At 39.4% G+C, this 13649-nt stretch overlaps 1 protein-coding gene across 7 annotated transcripts in view; it reads right to left on the bottom strand.

The window, feature by feature from the left end:
* Wdpcp (WD repeat containing planar cell polarity effector) overlaps nucleotides 1-13649 on the bottom strand; it is a 284986-nt gene that overhangs the window by 207814 nt on the left and 63523 nt on the right. For 2 of the 7 annotated variants that reach the window (XM_085692256.2, XM_085692255.2), the window contains exon 2: nucleotides 3080-3224. The exons of the other annotated variants lie outside the window; for them this stretch is intronic. The gene's annotated coding sequence lies outside the window, so the exon portion shown is untranslated. The remainder of the gene's footprint in view (nucleotides 1-3079; nucleotides 3225-13649) is intronic. 7 annotated transcript variants of the gene reach the window in all.

Here is a 13649-nt window from a genome sequence, read left to right as displayed (position 1 = left end):
CTTCCCCTCAACTAATTGGTTTATCCCCAACTTCATTAGGCATTTCCTGGGAACCTGCAGGCCACTCCAGCCAGAAAAGCGGAGATGCTGACTGCAGATCTTCACCTCTCTCTCCATTCCCCGAAGCCCAATCCCCCAGCCTCATCTCCAACTCTGCAGCAGACCTACTTCTGTGACCTCTTCTCACTCTATACCCTCATTCCCAAAGGACTAAGTGATCTTGGAGGAACACCCTATTTGCCACCTTCCTGTGGACCCCTTCAGCACCCTGATCTTAACCTATCCCCATTCCTAAGTATCAGGATTCAATACCTAGAAACAAGTTTTTCCTGGAACCCCCAGTGGCCATATCTAACAATCCCAGAAGAATATCCTACCAGGTAATACACAGCCACCACACTCTCCTAAGAACCAGACAGGGCAACAGAAATCTGGGAGCAAAACACCCACCCAACAAAGATAAAAGCATATATCAGCACCTACAATTACAATCTTCCCAAATCCAGATGTCTGGAAGCCAGCATGAAACACAATTAGTACAATAGCAGGTCCTGAATATTGTAACATAGCTAAAGCACAAGAAAAAGACCTAAAATAGCCTTTATGAAAATGACAGATACTCTCAAAGAGAAAATAAATGAATCCCTTAAAGAAACCCATGAAAACACAGTAGAAGGAATGAATAAAACAGTTCAAGAACCCAATGTGAAAATAGAATAAAGAAAACCCAAACTGACAGAAATTTCATTAGGAAAGGGCAATAAAACAGTTACAAAGGAGGTGTGGGTGGGCACCCTGGGAGGGGTCCAGTTGGGGGGGGGCGTCCAGCTGGGGGACAGAGGAAGGAAATACAAAGAGACATAGATAAAAATTAAGGGACACTTGATGGGCAGTATGAAAATCTAATACAATATAAGCTTCCTAAAATATATAAATATATTAAGACAATCTAAATAAAATTGCCAAATAATGGGCAAGGCTGAGTCCCAATAGGCTATCCTTGTCACCAAATGAAGCTTCTAATCCTGGGAATGTGTTACATCTAATTGAATTGTTGGTCAAAGGGGTATCATGAGAATCCCAAACAACCCAGGCTGTTGCCAAGATTATATGTTGTGCTCCACAGACTGCCAGCAAGCCCCGCTCCTGAGGACAACACCCACACGACTCACTGAACATGGAGCACTCTAGCTGACACCCACACAGAATCGTCACCACTATATTCTAGAGTGTTTGAGCAGAAAGGTACTCTGCAGGCTACCAAAAAGAGAAAGATAAACAAACACTAACCCAGCAACCTAACAAACTCTGTGATCTACAATGGTGTTCTGCCTGAAAGAAATGCTAGTGTAATGGTGGCGCAAAATGTGTAAGAGTAATCAACTGCTAACTCAGGCCTATGCCATGAGATGGAACCCATTCCTGACACTGCTTGGATAACCAAGCAAGACAGCACAGGAGTCTAGGATAAAACCAAATATTACTGTTATAAAAAAATAAGTCATAATAAAATAACTCCTAATGACATTCTGCTATACTTAGATCAGTGCATTCCTCAGTCATCATCAGAGAAACTTCCTCCTGTCAGAGATGGGAATAAATACAGAGAACCACATTCAGACATAATGCAGATACTGAGAGATCTTGGAACACTCAGCCCTTTGAGGGAAGTCTTCATCAAATCCCTCCCCTCAGGGCTCAGGGCACCCTACAGAAGAGAAGTCAGAAAGAAAGCCAGAGGGCACTGAAGACATCAAGAGCACAAAGCCCTCTAAAATATCATGATTAAAGATCATATGAAGTCACAGAGACAGCTTGTACAGGGTTTGTATGGGTCTGCACGGGTCCTCTGAGTACATGGCTTCCAGATTAGTGTTTTTATAGGATTCTTGAATGTGCAAATGAATGGGTCTCTGATTCTTGTGCCTTCTACTGGACTCTTTTCCTCCTGTTTGTTTTGTCCAATTCCATGTGCTTTTGTTTTATCTCATTCCATACAAAGCTGCTTGGGTTTTAATGAGAGACAGAAAGTGAATGGATCCAGATCAGAAAGGAGGTGGGGATGGGAGGAGTAGAGAGGAAGGGGAAACTGCAATCAGGATATATTATATGAAAAAAATCTATTGTCAATTAAGTTTTTTAAGGAGACTAAGACAAAAAAACAAACAAAAAGCAACATCAAGGAGAAAATAAATGAGGATTTGGTTCAAGTTGCAAGTTCTTGCCTAGCATGTACAAGTAACTCATTCAGTTGTACGTAAATATGTGTGTATGTATGTTTATGTATATGTATATCTCACTTTAAAAAAAATAACTGTTCAAAAAGGACTGCCCCAAAAGGAAAGAAGTATCACCTAAGTGCATAAATAGAAGGAAGAAAGTTGGAAATCAGACTGATTCTGAAAAAGAATGAAAAATACAGAAACAACAAAACCATTAAATCATAGCACAGAACTGGTGTGTATCTTTTCAGGCTGAAAGAAACCACTAAGCATATGACCAATATAAAGAATTATATAGTCATTAACACCTAGGTAGATCATTTTCCCCCCTCAGCATTCTTCAAAAACATGGCCCCTCTTTCCAGTCCCCCACACACCAGATACATGGGTGCTTCAGAGTCTATCCTCTGTGAACTTTGTGTGGCCATCGGGATCCACTTTCTGACAAAGGCATTTCTTCTAAGTCTTCTCTGGTGACCTCATATGTACTAGCTCCACCTCACTCTTTGCCATATCATTCTGTGATGCTTATTTAATACTTTTATTTTTTATAAAAATGAGTGATAATTTAACATGTATATTCATTATGTAATGGTAAATTGGGGTAGTGATCTTTTTTTCTGTCTCCTTAAATATATTCACAAGTTTTGTTATTCTAATATCGGTTCGCTTGTTTATAACAGAGTCTCAGGTACCCCGTGCTGTTGTCAAACTCACTATGTAGCAAACAATGACCTTGAACTCTTTGATTTTCCTGCCTCCACCTCCTGGATGCTACGATCACAACCACTGTAAGGGTTAAAGTTATGTTTTAAGTTTAAATTACTGTACTTAAGAGATCTATTAAACAAAAACACCTCTAATGTATAAGCCCCACTTGCCCAAGGACAGATAGCTTCCTGGAATTCTGGGGGCTGTTGTTCACGGAAGATAACAAGCCACAGGTCTTCACTTCTGTAAACAAGTTTGGTAGTCCCAGCTGCACGAAACGTGTTTGATCACCTACAGGCAGGAGGCACAAAGGTAAGAAGTACGTCAGGATGTAATCTTGTCCCTGATTGGATGAAGGCATGAAATACACAGACATGTGAGTTTTGCCTTTATAAGCCTTGGACTAATATAATTTAGTGCCACATTCTGGGAATCCCAGGTATAGGCCTGGCAGTGTCCATTGTCCTGGCCAGTATTTAAAAAAGCTTGCTTCAAATTTGGTTCAAACAGTGTGGTAACGGTCTTATTCTTGCTTGGTGGGATTAACATTTTCTGGAGGCCCCAGAGAGATCAGATACTCACCCAAACCCTAAAGTTGGCCCTTCACCCCAGGACTCCAGGGCTGAAGGGCTACCTCTGGAGGTGCACACCTTAAGGCACCCCAAGGCTCCACAACACGCTTTCTGTTTTGTGGACTATCAGAGTGAACCGCCAAGCTGAAAATAGCAGCAAGCACCTATGGCAGCAATTCTCAAGTTATGGGTCATAAGCTCTTTGGGAGACAAATGATCTGCCACAGGGGCAGCCTAAGACCCTCGGAAATATGTGTTTTCTTCTGGTCTTAGGAACTGAGAACTGTTCCTCTATCCATCTCCAGGACGGTCTGCCCACATGCAGATATGCCTGCCCAGATATGAGTACCTAGCATGATGACACCATCATGCAAACCCCATCACAGAGACCCTGAACAAATACGGCTGTAAGTGACAGGCTGGCTCCATAATATCTTATTCAGACCAGACACACAAGTGCAGAAAGGAGCTACTGTGTCAAAAGCAGCAGTATGGAGGTACAATGACATTTCATGAATTATAATTACTAGGTAAAAGTAAAACCATGTACTATAAAATCAATTACTGTAAAAAAAAAAAACCTCTGTACCACGAGAACTTAATCTACATGCTTATAGGTCTTTTCATATTAAGCTGTGACTGATGTCAATACTGCCTCTTTGCGATAGTAACAGGTATGCAAAAAACTGTATTGACTGACCTATGCCATGTATTATCTTTTGTATTATTAAAGTTATTATTATATATTATTTTCATTAGAAGACTGTCTCATGATAATGGATCATGAAGAGAAGAATGTTAAGAAAATAAATGTAGTGAAGAATTTTTTTACTTCAATTATTACAGCAGGAATTGGGAAACTGCAATTTGTTGTCTGAAGTTCTGTCAGCGGAATCGATGAAGCTGGACAAACTAAACGCCCTTTTGATAGCCGGCATTTGATCTTTGCCAGCAAGGATACCAACTATGTTAGAAGCAAAGCTGAAGCCAGACTTCACACTGGTGACAAGTACTACAAACAAAACACAGCAGCCACTGGAGCTTCACATATGGTGGCACTGAGAATCGCCAGGGCTATGAAACTGCAGACCACTGCTGAGGATCTACCGATGCCAGCGACTAATGACAGTGCTTGTTCTGATCGGAGAGGAATTTGTTACACAACTGAGTGCAGTTTCCTTATGTAAGAAAGAAGAAAGAAAAGAAAGAAAAAGAAAAACGGGATGAAAATGAAATGCACATGTTGCCTGCCTCCTCTGCTTTCCTTGAGGAGCAGGACAGTGACCCAGACAAGAGGATTATGATGATCATCCCTCTAAAAGAGCGCTTGCACATGCTTGCAGATGAAATTCCATTAGATTTTCCAAATCTACCTGACACCCCATTTGCACTTGGCAGAAGCCCATTCACAGTTGAAGTAGAAGGTGTTCCTGAGACAGTACAAGAGGAGTTCATTGATTTATTAGCAGCATGCCATGAGAGCTGATTTCTCTACAGCGCCATTACAAAGCTTTGGAACAGTGTTTGCAGTCATATCCTTTCTGTCTGAGATTGTGCTGCCCCTTCTTCTTCCATTTCCAACAACACACCTTTGTGAAACAGGATTTTCCAGCACATTGGTTATCAAGTTTAAATAGAGTAGACTTGTTATTGAAGATGATCTTTGCTGTGCTCTTGCAAAGACTGCCCCCCCCCAAAAGAAGCAATTTCAACCTTCCAACTGAGGTTGGGGTTTTCTGCATACTGATGCAAAATATAGCAATGAAGTTTACTGTTGATACATTAAGACTGTTACCCAGAGCCAGCAACATAGGCCAGAGCAGGCCTGAGGCAGTGAACTCCACAAGAGAGGGATTGAACCAGCAACCTGGGCCAGAGAGGGCTTGGGACGGTGAACTCCACTGGAACAGGAGCGGATCCAGATCAGGGACATTTGCGGAGGCAGGAGTAGGCCAGAGACCTGGGCTGGAGAAGAACTAAGACAGCGAACTCCACAGGAGCAGGTACAGGGGAGCAACTGCTGAACTAGTGGGCCAGAGCCAGAGACCGCTGCAGGTCTGGGTTTGAATTTGGGACCTTCAAGGGAGTAAACCTGAGCCAGGACCCCTGTGGGTCTGGGTGTGAGTCTGGGACTTCCAAGGAACTAAGCCTGAGCTAGGACCTCTGCAGATCTGGGCATGAGTCTGGGACCTCGGAGGGAGCCAGGACCTCTGTGGTCTAGGCATCGACGGTCTGGGACCTCTGAAGGAGTAGCCCTGAGCAATGTCCTCTGCGGGTCCAGGTGCACCTGAGTCTAGGAACTCTGAGGAAGTAGATCAGAGCCAGAGACCTTTGCAGGATCAACCCCAAGCCAGGGACCTCTGCAGGATCAGATCCAGAACAGGGATGTTTACAGAAACAGGTCTTAGCTGGCAACCTAGACCAGAGCAGGTCTAAGACAGGAACCTCCACAGGAGCAGAGCAAACCCTGGGAGCGCTGAGCGACCTCCAGGAACATGAAGTGACCAAACTAGAACTTTGGCACTGACTATACGATGAGGAACAACCATCTGAGCCTTAGACCCACTGGCACCTAGAAGATTAACCACCAGAGACACAGACAGCCCCAACCATAGCACTTAGAGAAAAAGATGAGTAGACAAGGTAAGAACACATGCAACACGACAAAGAGCAATATGACACCAGTAAAATCTAGAACCTACAACAGCAAGTCTTGAACAACCAAATATAGATGAAGCATAAGAAAATGACATTAAAAATAACTTCAAGAGAATGTTTGAAACTCTTAAAGGGGAAATGAGAAATTCCCTCAAAGAAATGGAGAAAAAGACGAACAAAAAAATTGGAAGACATCAGCAACTCCCTTAAAGAAAACCAAGGAAAAGCAATCAAAAATATGAAAGAAACTATTCAAGATTTGAAAACTGAAATAGATACAATAAAAAAAAAATAAGCTGAGGGAATTTATAAAAACAGAAATCATGAGAAAATGATCAAGAACTACAAATGCAAGCATGAACAGCAGAATACAAGAGATGAAAGAGAGAATCTCAAGCTCTGAAGGTACAATAGAGGAAATAAACTCATCAGTCAAAGAAAATACTAAATCTAACAAAAGCTTAACACAAAATATTCAGGAAATATGGGACACCATGAAAAAAACCAAACCTAAGAATAATAGGTATAGTATAAGAAGGAGAAGAAGTTCAACTCAAAAGCACAGAAAACATATATAACAAAATCATAGAAGAAAACTTTCCCAACCTAAAGAAAGATCTGCCTATGAAGATACAGAAGCTTACACTGGATTTCTCATTAGTCAATGATAGCCAGAAGGTTGTGGTCAAGCATTATGTAGACATTAAGAGACCATGGATGCCAGCCCAGACTACTATACTCAGCAAAACTTTCAATCACCATAGAAGAACAAAACAAGATATTTCATGACAAAACCAGATTTAACCAATACCTAGCCACAAAACCAGCCATACACAAAGTACTAGAAGGAAAACACCAACCCAAGGAAGTTGGCTACATCAACAAAAACACAGACATTGATGATCTCACAGCAGCAAATCCCAAAGAAGCGGGAAACACACACAAATTAACATCACTAACAACAAAAACTAAATTAACAGAAGAGAGCAATCACTGGTCATTAATAACCATTAATATAAATGAACTCAACTCACCTATAAAAAGACACAAGCTAACAGATTGGATATGAAAACAGAATCCATCCTTCTCCTGCATTCAAGAAACACACCTCAACCTCAAAGACAGATATTGCTTCAGAATAAAGGGTTGGGAAAAAAAAGTTCCAATCAAATGGATCTAAGAAACAAGCTGGTATACTATCCTGATATCTAATAAAATAGACTTCAAACTAAAATCGATCAAAAGAGACAAAGAAGGAAATTTCATATTAGTCACAGGAAAAATCCATCAAGAGGAAATCTTAATACTGAACATCTATGTCCCAATTACAAGAGCACCTTCATATGTCAAAGAAAGACTTCTAAAGCATAAACCATACATTAAATCACACACACTAATAGTAGGAGACTTCAACTCTTCACTCTTACCACTGGACAAGTGAGTGAGACAAAAAGTGAACAGAGAAATAAGGGACTAACAGATGTTATGACTCAAATGGACTTAACAAACATCTATAGAATATTCTATCCAAACATAAAAGAATATACCTTCTTCTCAGCACCTCATGGAACCTTCTCAAAAACTGACCACATACTCGGTAACAAAACAAACCACAACAAATACAAAAAAAAATTGGAATAACCCCATGTATCTTATTAGATCACTAAGGCATAAAACTAGAATTCAACAGCAATACTAATTCTAGAAAGTCCACAAACACATGGAAATTAAACAATGCTCAGCTGAATCATCAATGAGTCAAGGGAGAAATTAAAGACTTCCTAAAATTCAATGAAAATGACCACACATCATACCCAAATTTATGGGACACAATGAAAGCAATGTTAAGAGGAAAAGTCATAGTACAAAATGCCTACATAAAGAAGCTGAGAAAATCCCACATTAGTAAATTAACAGAACATTTGAAAACTTTAGAACAAAAAGAAGCAAACCCATGCAAGAGAACTAGACAGCAGGAAATAATCAAACTAAGAGCTAAAATCAACAAAATAGAAACAAAGAAAACAATACAAACAATCAATGAGACAAAAAGTTGGTACTTTGAGAAAATCAACAAAATAAACAAACCTTTATACAAACTAACCAAAAGACAGAGAGAGAATATCCACATTAACAAAATCAGAAATAAAAAGGGGGACATAACAGACAAGGAGGAAATACAGAGAATCATCAGGTCATATTTTGAAAACCTGTACTCTACAAAATTGAAAAACTGAAAAGAAATGGACAACTTTCTGGATAAATATCACTTACCAAAATTAAATCAAAACCAGATAATTGAACCAGATGGTTTCAGCTCAGAATTCTACAAGATTTTCAAAGAAGAATTAATACCAATACTCCTCAAATTGCTCTACACAATAGAAACAGAAGGAACATTGCCAAACACTTTTTATGAGGTTACAATTACCCTGATACCCAAACCACATAAAGACATTACTAAGAAAGAGATTTACAGACCAATCTCACTCATGAACATTGATGCAAAAATACTAAATAAAATACTGGTAAATCGAATCCAAGAACACATCAGAACCATCATCCACCATGACCAAGTTGGCTTCATCCCACAGATGCAGGGATGGTTCAACATACGAAAATCTGTCAATGTAATCCACCATATAAATAAGCTGAAAAATAAAAGCCACATGATCATTTACTTATATGCCAAAAAAGCTTTTGACAAAATACAACATCCCTTCATGATAAAGGTCTTGGAGAGCACAGGGATACAAGGAACATACCTAAACATAATAAAGGCAATATACAGCAAGCCAACAGCCAACATCAAAATAAATGAAGAGAAACTTCCAGCGATTCCACTGAAATCAGGAACAAGACAAGGTTGTCCACTCTCCATATCTATTCAATATAGTTCTTGAGGTCCTAGCTAGAGCAATAAGACACCAAAGGGAAATCAATGGGGATACAAATTGGAAACGAAGAAGTCAAACTCACTGTTTGCTGATGATATGATAGTTTACATAAGTCACCCCCAAAATTCTACTAAGAAACTTCTACAACTCATAAACACTTTCAGTAATGTGGCAGGATACAAAATTAACTCAAAAAAATTAGTAGCCCTCCTGTACACAGATGATAAATGGGCTGAGAAAAAAAAATCAGAGAAACATCACCCTTCACAATAGTCACAAACAACATAAAATATTTTGGAGTAACTCTAACCAAATAAGTGGAAGACTTATATGACAAGAACTTTAAATCTTGAAGAAAGAAACTAAAGAAGACATAAGAAAGTGGAACGATCTCCCATGCTCTTGGGTAGGTAGAATTAATATAGTAAAAATGGCAATCTTACTGAAAGCAATCTACAGATTCAATGCAATGCCCATCAAAATCCCAGCAAAATTCTTCACAGACCTGGAAAGACAGTACTCTTTTTTTGGAAAAGCAAAAATCCCAGGATAGCCAAAACAATCCTGTATAATAAAAGAATCTCTGGAGGCATCACTACTATAACTCTACCATTCAAACTCTACTACAGAGCTACAATATTGAAAACACCCTGATTTTGGCATTCAAAACAGACAGGAGGACCAATGAAACCAAATTGAAGACCCAGATATTAATCCACACTATCGAACACCTGATTTTTGACAAAGAAGCAAAAAATATCAAATGGAAAAAAGAAAGCATATTTAACAAATGGTGCTGGCATAACTAGATATCAACATTTAGAAGAGTGAAAACAGACCCATATCTATCACCATGTGCAAAACTCAAGTCCAAATGGATCAAAGACCTCAACATAAAGCCAGCCACACTGAACCTCATAGAAGAGAAAGTAGGAAGTACACTTGAATACATTGGCACAGGAGACCACTTCCTAAATATAACCCCAGTAGTACAGACACTGAGAGAAACAATTAATAAATGGAACCTCCTAAAACTGAAAAGTTTCTGTAAAGCAAATGGCATGGTCAACAAGACAAAATGACAGTCTACAATATGGGAAAAGATCTTCACCAGCCCCATATTGGACAGAGAGCTGATCTCCAAAATATACAAAGAACTCAAGAAACTGGTCATCAAAAGAACAAATAATCCAATAAAAAAAGATGAAGTACAGACCTAATCAGAGAACTCTCAACAGAGGAATCTAAAATAGCTGAAAGACACTTAAGGAAATGCTCAACATCCTTAGTCATGAGAGAAACGCAAATCAAAACAACTCAGAGAGATTCCATTTTACACCTGTAAGAATGGTCAAGATCAAAACACTGATGACATAATGTGAGAGTCCCCTCTGTGTGCTGTGATTACCATTAATGAATAAAAAAAAACTGCCTTGGCCTGTTGATAGGGCAGAACTTAGGTAGGTGGGGGAAAAACTAAACAGAATGCTGGGAGGAAGAAGGCAGAGTCAGAGAGATGCCATGGATCTGCCGCTGGAGATAGATGTGCTGAAACTTTGCTGGTAGGCCAAAACCGCGTAGTGATACACAGATTAATGAAGATGGGTTAAATTAACATGTAAGAGTTAGCCAATAAGAAGTTAGAGCTATGAGCCAAGCAGCGATTTAATTAATACAGTTTCTGTGTGGTTATTTTGGTTCTGGGTGGCCAGGACGAACAAGCATCTCCACCTACAAATTGGCACGCCAATGTGGTAGACTAAATTCATGTCTACCTGAGAAACCTTAAAAAGAAATTCTAGATAAAAAAAAAAGTTTAGCCACATTTGTTTCTCAGCTGGTGGCATTCCAGAGCTCCTTTAAGAGAGATTTTCCTGACTCAGCCGATGCTGTTTTAAAATGCCAACTTTCTGGGCCATGCTGCCAGCACAACCTCTGGCTCTTTTGGGAGAAGGAGCATTTGATTGGGGGGTGGCATGGACCGCTGTGTGCCTAGAGATGGGGCACTGTGCATGTCTCTCAGAGGCAGCAAGCATCTCTGCCATGCTGGACTGTGAGGAGCAAGCAGGCCTTACCGCTTATACCATAATAATGGCGTGGCTTAAGTTTTAGACTTGATGGGTAAGCAGACACTGCCGTATTTCCCCTAGCAATGGCACAACTTACATTTAAGAAGCACTTAGCATTTTAAAACACACTCCTGGACAGTAAAGAATTACAGACATGCAATAAAGACAAAGTCAGATGAGTCATACTGTTGGGTAAATGTATGTAGGCTTGAAAGAAAGAAGAAAAAGAGTACAGAGGGTCATAAAATAAAATTAATGCTTTAAAAAAGGGGTTAAAGTCTTTAAAGAGACAGAGTACAGATAGTCATAGATTAAAAGAAGTAAAGAAAAATAAGCCACGTAAAGATGGAAAATTCACAGAGAGTCTGAATTATGTATATTATTGTGTTTTCTTTGAATTTTTTGACTGTGAAGGAGCTAAGTACAGAGAGACATTTCATTGTATGAGCTGCTAAACTAAACCAGCATGTATATTATAAAGGAATCTTGACTTCAAAATTTGAGTCTAAATATATGTTGCTTTGGATAAGAGGTTCTTCTTTTGTTTCCGCACAAGATGAGAACCTGTGAATTGCTTCCAGACCAATATGGTTTGATGGACCAAGAACTCCTGAAAAGTTGCCTTGAACACCCCTCAAAAATACATCCCTCGAAAAAATCTTTGCAGAATAAATAGCAGGAAGAAGTTTAAACAGAACTGCACCCATATTCCCAAATTTGTTTGCAAATGTTTCTTTACATTTAAAGGGGGATATGCTATAGACAAGAATAATTTTATTGGTATGGATCTTGGTTTATTAATACAAATTTAAGGTCAATTTTGTTATATGTATATGTATTTTTGATTTTGATTAAGGTATTGTGTTTGTTTAGCTCATTTAAAAATGTAATGCATAATTAAGAAATATAAGTTAATAGATACTCATCTATAATAGTCAAGCTTGTAGACATGTTAGTTAGATTTTTCTAGATGTATAGAGATATATTTCATTTAGATAGGTATTTTTCAAATCTTTTAGAGACCTTCAAAATATGACATTTAAAATGTTTTAATAACTTAGGACTTTTCATGACAATGAGACACATCTGCTCCTGGCAGCACAAGCTACTTCAAGAGGAAGATGGGCATCGAAGAGGCTCCTTAGGGAGTTGTTTAGCCAATTGCTTAGAGAGGAAGATAGTCATCAAAGAGGCTCCTTAGCCATTTGGACAAGAAACTGCTCTTGCTTGGACTGCTTAATTGGACATGCAGGACCTGCAGAGAAATGACTCCTGAACTTACCTAAAGGTGAGATGATCCTTTGGGGTTCCTGAGTCATTAAAGAGTCTACAAAACGTTCTGCAGGACACAGAAAAAAAGTAACAAACTGCAAATATAGGCAGAACTGTCTTTGAAATTTCTTGCTTCATAGAAAAGTCTGCTGGATACTATGGGCCTATAGGCTAAAGATGGATTCCCCAACAGTACAAAAGAACTTTGGGTGACTGTCCAGGCAGCGAGATGTCTCTGTCAATTCTAGAGTTTTGTAAGTTGAGTACAATGTACTTCCTGCTTACTGAGGTAATACTATATCCTTCTGGAGTCTTTGATAGAGTTGAAGAATTTATAGTTCTAGTTTTCCTTAGTTACGATAAAAGATAAAGTAGATATAAATGTTGTAATTAATAAATGTAATTACTGCTTGATACCTGTTTTTGTTATATGTAATGTTACTATGTTAAAGTTAAAACCTTTTTTTTTTCAGATCATTTAGTAGTTTTATTTTTGGAGGAACTTCATAATTATTTCTACAGTGACTGTACAAGTTTGTACTCCTACCAACAGTTTATAAGAGTTCCCCTTCCCCCACATCTCTGTCAGCATTTATGTTCTTTTTTTTCTTTTTTTTTTTATTAAATTATAAAAGTTTCCATTTCAGCCCCTCCTCCCAACACCCTCCCACTCCCCCCACTCCCTCTCCTTCTCCCTCTCTATCCCCTAGAGCAGTCAGGGTTTCCTGCCCTGTGGGAAGTTCAAGTTCCTCCCCCCTCCCTCCAGGTCCAGGAAAGGTGAGAGTCCAAACAGACTGGAGCGCCAAAATCCAGTATATGCAGAGGAAGCAAGTCCCAGTGTCATTGTCAATGGCTTTTCAAAAAGGCTCCGGGTCAGCCACATTCAGAGAATCTGGTTGGATCACGTCCTCGTTCAGTCCCAGTCCAACAGGCCTTGGTGAACTCTCATTATATCAGTTCCCTTGTATCAGTGGGTGCTCGCATCCCTCGCAGTCCTGATTACTTTTTTAATTTTCTTCATCTTTCTGTTCCTCATTTGGACCGTGGAGTGCTCAGTTCGGTGTTCCAAAATGGGTCTCCATCTGTATCGCCATCCAACGTCGGATGAAGGTTTCCTCTGCCCTTGCCTTCTTTGCTCACGTTCTCTTTCCTTCTGCCTCTTATTTGGACCTAGGGAGCTAGGTCCAGTGTTCCAACGTGGTTCTCCGCCTCCATCTCCATCCATCGCCAGATGAGGGTTCTATGGTG

Source organism: Myodes glareolus, chromosome 8 (genome assembly GCF_982192425.1).
Source record: "Myodes glareolus chromosome 8, mMyoGla1.1, whole genome shotgun sequence".
NCBI lineage: Eukaryota > Metazoa > Chordata > Mammalia > Rodentia > Cricetidae > Myodes > Myodes glareolus.
This window is presented reverse-complemented; position numbering and strand designations above follow the sequence as displayed.